This window comes from Mesoplodon densirostris, chromosome 6 (assembly GCF_025265405.1).
Source record: "Mesoplodon densirostris isolate mMesDen1 chromosome 6, mMesDen1 primary haplotype, whole genome shotgun sequence".
NCBI classification, from domain to species: Eukaryota; Metazoa; Chordata; class Mammalia; order Artiodactyla; family Ziphiidae; genus Mesoplodon; species Mesoplodon densirostris.
Genome location: NC_082666.1, coordinates 29,381,894 through 29,389,615, shown reverse-complemented (window position 1 = coordinate 29,389,615; position 7,722 = coordinate 29,381,894).

Sequence of the window (7,722 nt, the reverse complement as noted above, 5' to 3'; positions counted from 1 at the left end):
TTGGGAAGAATGTGCATTCCACTATTCTTGAGTGAAGTGGTCTATAGATGTCTGTTAGGTCTAGTTGGTTTATAGTTAAGTCTTCTATTTCATTGTTGATTTTCTACCTAGTTCTATCAACTATTGAAAGTGGGTATTGAAGTCCCCATCTATTGTTGTCAAATTATTTACTTCTTTCACTTCAGTCAGTTTTTGCTTCATCATATTTTGGGGCTCTGTTGTTAGGTGAATATGTATTTACAATTGTTATAGCAATCTGATGGATTTACCTTTATAGTTCTATAACTATCTTTATTTATAGTGACTTTAAAATTTTTGGTTTAAAGTTTGTCTCATATTAGTATAGCTACTCCAGCTTTCTTTAGGGTGGTGTTTGCATGACTTATCTTCTCCCAAACTTTTGAGGTTTACTTTACATTCCATATGTTTGTATCTTTGAATCTTAATTGTGTCTCCTGTAGATAGGATATAGTTGGAGCTTATTTTTTATCCAGTCTGACAACTGCCATTTGATTGGACTGTTTAGTCCATTCACATTTAGTGTTATCATTGACATAATTGTGTTTACATCTGTCATTTTATTTTATTTTTTTAACATCTTTATTGGAGTATAATTGCTTTACAATGGTGTGTTAGTTTCTGCTGTATAACAAAGTGAATCAGCTATACATATACATATATCCCCATATCTCCTCCCTCTTGTGTCTCCCTCCCACCCTCCCTATCCCACCCCTCTAGGTGGTCACAAAGCACCGAGCTGATCTCCCTGTGCTATGTGGCTGCTTCCCACTAGCTATCTATTTTACATTTGGTAGTGTATATATGTCCATGCCAATCTCTCACTTCATCCCAGCTTACCCTTCACCCTCCCCGTGTCCTCAGGTCCATTCTCTATGTCTGTGTCTTTATTCCTGTCCTGCCCCTAGGTTCTTCAGAACCATTTTTTTTTTGATTCCATATATATGTGTTAGCATACGGTATTTGTTTTTCTATTTGTGACTTACTTCACTCTGTATGACAGACTCCAGGTCCTTTTTTAAAAACTATGTCTCATGTCTCTTTTCTTCCTCTATTTACTCCTTACTGCCTTATATTACATGAATTCGCCATAAAATTCTCACATAGCATGTTAAATTTTTAATTATTTTTCATTATATCTTTTGAGCTATTTCCTTACTTGTTGCTACAGGGCTTGTCATATTCATCTTAACTTATCAGAATCAGCTTCAGGTCTACAGAATTTCAGATATGCTATTTCTTACTTAGTCCTTTGTGGTAGCTCCATCTTTTTAGGAATTTCACCTGTTATCTAATTTGGTGACATAAAATTCATTTTTAAAAAATTTCAGTAAGGTCTGTAGTGATATTCTCTCTTTCATCCCTGGTTAGTGACTACAATTGAGTCATTAATAGAAGGCAAGTTTGAGTTTATATTGATATTTCTTTTTTGAAAAATTGCTAAAGACCCAAACTATAATTACTGAGTGAGAGAGGAAAAACGGAGTATACAGGTTAGAATCCTCTTTCAAGACTGAGATCATGCATTAGTTGGTTGGGCCAGGTGGGATAAGAAAAAAGCTCTTTTCAATGAATTGGTACTGAAGAACTCTATTTTACTATAAAATTGGAGACAGGTAAAGCAACATTATTGTATGTCTAAGGAAAATATGGAGAAAGGCTGTCTATACCTAGGTAATGCTTTTTTTTTTAAATTGAAGTATAGTTGACTTACAATATTGTGTTAGTTTCAGGTGTACAGCAAATTGATTAGGTTATGTGTGTGTGTGTGTGTGTGTGTGTGTGTGTATATATATATATATACTTTTTTAAAGATTCTTTTTCATTATAGGTTATTGCAAGATATTGAATATAGTTCCCTACTATACAGTAAATCCTGTTGTTTACCTATTTAATATATCTAGTGTGTATCTGTTAATCTCATACTCCTAATTTATCACTCCCCCTTCCCCTTTGGTAACCATAGGTTTGTTTTGTATGTCTGTGAGTCTGTTTCTCATTTGTAAATAAGTTCATTTGTATTATTTCTTACATTCCACATTTAAATGATATCATATAATATTTGTCTTCATGTAGTATGCTAATCTCTAGCTCCATCCATGTTGTTGCAAATGGTACTATTTTATTCCTTTTTTTTATAGGGGATTAATGTTCTATTGTATATATATACCACATTCATTTATCCATTCATTTGTTGGACACTTAAGTTGCTTCCATGTCTTGGCTATTGTAAATAGTACAGGTAAGGCATTCTTAATAAAATGACAGTAATCACTTTCTAAGGAATGAGGAACATTTAAAAATGATTGTATTTATGACTTCTACCATAATAAATTGCAATAAATTGCATCAAAGTGCCAGTTAGTGAAATACACATAAGAAAATGGAAGCTTCTTCAAAACTGCAAGAAAAAAATTAAAGCTTTGTGAAGATGTATATAGGCCTTCCCTAAAACTACTACATGTATATACACACACATACATACCACCCTGACTAAACAGAGGGTGGAAGAGCTGGTAGAAGTGGGTGTGATGTGTTTGTATTTTTTACAGTTTTTTTCCTGTAATTGATATCTAGTCTATTTTTTCTGATATGAGAATTGCTACTCCAGGTTTCTTTTGATTTCCATTTGCATGGAATATCTTTTTCCATCCCCACACTTTCAGTCTTTATGTGTCCCTAGGTCTGAAGTGGGTCTCTTGTAGACAGCATATATACAAGTCCTGTTTTTGTATCCATTCAGCCAGTCTGTGTCCTTTGGTTGGAGCATTAATGCATTTACATTTAAGGTAATTACCAATATGTATGCTCCTTTTACCATTTTCTTAATTGTTTTGGGTCTGTTATTGTAGGTCTTTTCCTTCTCTTGTGTTTCCTTCCTAGAGAAGTTCCTTTAGCATTTGTTGTAAAGCTGATTTGGTGGTGCTGAATTCTCTTAGCTTTTGCTTGTCTGTTAAGGTTTTAATTTCTCTGTCAAGTCTGAATGAGATCCTTGCTGGGCAGAGTAATCTTGGTTGTATTTTTTTCCCTTTCATCACTTTAAATATGTCCTGCCCTACCCTTCTGGCTTGCAGAGTTTCTGCTGAAAGATCAGCTGTTAATCTTATGGGGATTCACTTGTATGTTATTTGTTGCTTTTCCCTTTCTGCTTTTAATATTTTTTCTTTGTATGTAATTTTTGATAGTTTGATTAATATGTGTCTTGGCCTGTTTCTCCCTGGATTTATCCGGTATGGGACTCTCTGTGCTTCCTGGACTTGACTATGTCCTCTCCCATATTAGGGAAGTTTTCAACTATAATCTCTTCAACTATTTTCTCAGTCCCTTTCTTTTTCTCTTCTTCTTCTGGGACCCTTATAATTCGAATGTTGGTGCTTTTAATATTGTCCCAGAGGCCTCTGAGACTGTCCTCAATCCTTTTCATTCTTCTTCTTTATTCTGCTCTGTGGCAGTTATTTACACTATTTTATCTTCCAGGTCGCTTATCCGTTCTTCTGCCCCAGTTATTCTGCTATTGATTCCTTCTAGAGAATTTTTAATTTCACTTATTGTGTTGTTCATCATTGTTTGTTTGCTGTTTAGTTCTTCTAGTTCCTTGTTAAATGTTTCTTGTATTTTCTCCATTGTATTTCCAAGATTTTGGATCATGATTACTATCATTACCCTGAATTCTTTTTCAGGTAGACTGCCTATTTCTTCTTCATTTGTTTCGTCTGGTGGGTTTCTTCCTTGCTCTTTAATCTGCTGCATATTTCTGTCTTCCCATTTTGCTTAACTTACTGTATTTGGGGGTCTCGTTTTCTCAGGCTGCAGGTTTGTAGTTCCCGTTGTTTTGGGTATCTGCCCCCAGTGGGTGAGGTTCGTTCAGTTGGTTGTGTAGGCTTCTTGGTGGATGGGGCTGGTGCCTGTGTTCTGATGGATGAGGCTGGATCTTGTCTTTGTGGTGGGCAGGACTGCGTCCAGTAGTGTGTTTTGAGGTATCTGTGAACTTAGTGTGACTTTAGGCAGCCTCTCTGCTAATGGGTTGTGCTGTGTTCCTATCTTGCTAGCTGCCTGGCATGGGGTGTCCAGCACTGGAGCTTGCTGGTCATTGAGTGGAGCTGGGTATTAGCGTTGAGACGGAGATCTCTGGGAGAACTCTTGCTGATTGATATTATGTGTGGCTGGGAGGTCTCTGGTGGCCCAATGTTCTGAACTTGGTTCTTCCACCTCAGAGGCTCAGGCCTGACACCTGGCCGGAGCACCAAGACCCTTTCAGCTGCATGGTGTCTATATGACTTTGAGCAAGTGGCTTAACCTCTGTGTGCCTCAGTGTCTGCTTCCTCATGTATAGACTGGTGTTTGGTAGAGATGCTTTGCAGCTGTACTTTGAGAGATATACAGTGGTCAACCTTCCCAGAGCCGGCTCCCACTTCAGGAAAGGTATGTGTAGCACAGAGAGCTCGAGTCAACACACTGTAATCACCAGAGAGTGATATACAAGGCTGGTAAGAAACTCTGACATGTTGACATTCAAATGGAAAAATCCTTTCTTTGTGTGAATAAAGGTGGCCTTCGAGGTCCAGGTTTCAGGTAAGTGGCCCACAGTGCCAAGGACAGTCGTGGCATCAGCTGGTGGGGTTCCTCCAAAGCAGGCAGCCTCAGTGAGGCCACCATCCCATTGTGCTCCAGAGCAGCTCAGTGACAGCGGAGGGAAGAGACCGCAAGCCTGGAGTTCCAGCTCTGTGGAAACATGGGCTCTGTTCTGGGTGGGGGTTATACTTTAAATTGAGGAACACATATATCTTATATAGACTTTCAGAATTGTCATTTCTAAAATATAATAGAGTACTATAAAATTTATAGTAAGCTTATATAAACAAATTTAAGAAGTATAGAGACTTAAAGTGGAAAGGAATGTCATTTCAAGTTCGTATTTGTTTTAAATCAAATACCTATGCTTCCATACACAAAAATAACCATAAAAATATGGTGATGTTCCAAACACCAGAGATTGTATCAAATAGTATTTAAAATTTTATGTTTAGTTAGGCGGCAGATGGGAGTGACTAAAAATTGAGGTTAATATTCCTATTTTATATTCCCTCTTAAAAGCTAAAAGCATGACATAACCTAATGGAAAATAGGTATTCAAAGGTAAAAATTATGAGTAAAGAGAGCAAATAAAACATGATTTTCTATATGGAATTAAATCAATTAGTCATGGTGACAGTCTCAATGAAAGAGATAAGATCAAATGACACAAGGGGAAAAGCATAGCATCTAGAATCAATTTCATCTAGATTCAGTAAGCTTTAATTTCTACATCTGTAAAATAGAATAATAATACCTATCTCATGTGCTTATTGTGTGGATTCGATTAGATAATACTTGTTAAGTCCCTTGCATTTAATATTCAGCATATGAGATAAAATTTTCTTCAACTTCTTGATATTCTGTTTTTCCAAATACTACCACAACTATTACTAATAGTAATAGTAGCAATAATATAATGCATCTTAAGATTTACTGAGTGCAACTATACATCTTACACTACTACTACTATATAGTAAATACATATACTACTGGTAGTATATACCTGATACTGGGGAAAAGTTATTCATTTATTACATATTGCCCTAATATCCCCAATTTTATAAGTGAGAAAACCTAACCGCTCCCCAGCCCAAAGCTAAGTAAATCATTTAAGGTTCTTCAGCTAGTAAGAAGTAAAGCCAAAATATGAACCCAGGCAGACTGGCACCAAAGAACCCACTTTTAGCCTCTCTTTGAAGGGCACAGGATAGGGAATGCTTTAAAATAGTCATCGTCCTTAAAACACAGATTTAAAATACAGTAGTTACATGCACTGTTATATTCCATATATACCACAATAAAGAAATAGAACTTGTAAAATAAGTTAAAATTAATTCAATAATACCTTTGAATATCTGAAGAGGCCTATTACAACCTCTATAGGTGTCAAAAAAAATATAGCTGCAGGCTGAATTGTACTGTGTTAATTTTTTCTTTCTTTAGCAGAGTTGATATGTGCCATTGAGGCAATGCACAGTATCACCCTACCCCCACCTTTGGCCTTGAAAAAATATCTATAGGTATTTTTAAATATATTTAATAATCTCTTACTATTGGATTATTCAGATATGAGCTCTGCTAGTCAGTGTTTGGGGCATTATGAAAGTACTGTGGGATGACTTTCTAAATGAGATGTTCACTTGATCTGGATTACCACCAAGTATTATATTTAGTCCATACTAACTCTTTTTACATTACTGTGGCAGCTCCACAATAAAATTAAAATGCCCTTAAAGAAAAAAATGCATTTCATAAATATAAAATGGATATATCAATCAATTACTGAAGAGTAGACCACCTGATATCCTGCTTTATGACTTAAACCACAGCAATAATATTAGTTTCCACATACTGAGCACCTATGATGTGTCAGTCATATTATGGTGTACTTCAGACTATTCAATCTCCATCCTCCTCTTCACTTCGATATAAAAACTACTTGGGGTTTATGGTCTCTAACACTACTCTCTTCCCTGTCTCTACTGTTGCCACCTGTCATCCTATGATTTACTTGCTTAGTTCTGGTTCTCAGCTAACTTTTGACATTAATTCTTTTTACAGTATCTTCAGTGACCTCAAGGTTAGCTTCTCCACAGCTCAGTCTCTGGTTTTCCACTTATTAATTCTTTAATTCTTATTTCCTCACAATAACATCCTCACCTTTCAACTTTATTTCTATTATTCCCTCTACCTATTCTTCAAATCCATTGAGACTTCTTTTTTTTTAACTACAGTAATTTTTAAAAATGATTTCTATTTACTGCATCTTAAGTAAAACATTTTCTGGATTTTAAAATGGACAACATTTTCAGTGTTCCAGGCGCTTTGTTGTTTTTTGCTCTAACATTTATTCCTCTTTAAATACACAGAGATTTTTATGACTTTGATATCTGTCCAAAAGCAAGGGAAATGAGATTCTCTGCCAACACCACAGTGCACCTGGTTACCATTAGATTCTACCCAAGGTATGTTAGATTAAATGGTTAGTTGATATAAGCTTACATTACTATCTCAGCATTGTACTAAAATGAAGGGTGTTGGAGCTATAGGTGGTCTCAGCAGATGTCTGACAAGAGGTCTGTGCTTGATAAAGCTTATGTATACACGGTGTAGGAGCCAATTTTGCACATCCTGGATTTTTTGGCCGAGGCACCACATCAGTTACAAGTTGTGCCTGTGCCTAGCCTCATTTCCATTGTTACAGGATAGTTGTACTTCCAAATCAAGGACAATCTAATCACTGTTGTTTGCCTTAGAATAGCTGCTGCTGCATTACACTTCACCTTCTTAAAAACTGCTTTCAAAGGCTAGCGATCCAGGCAATAGCTTCTGTTGGCTTACTGTCTGCTTCAGTCTTTAAGGCTCACAATGTGGGGGACATTAGTGAGGTTTTGTATATCTACCATTTTTTCTCCATCTTTTTCAGGAGAAGTAACTACAAATCAGCATATTTCCTGCTTTTCTTTTCTACAAGTAAAATATTCTGGCATATGAATGAACAGTTTTCCAAGTTTCAGAGCCGTTTGGGGTCCTCCTTGATTTTTATATTTCTGTTATTAATTTCAATAGTGATCAGCGTATGGGGGGAGTGAATTTGTTTCCTATCAATGTCATAATGTATTGTTGAAT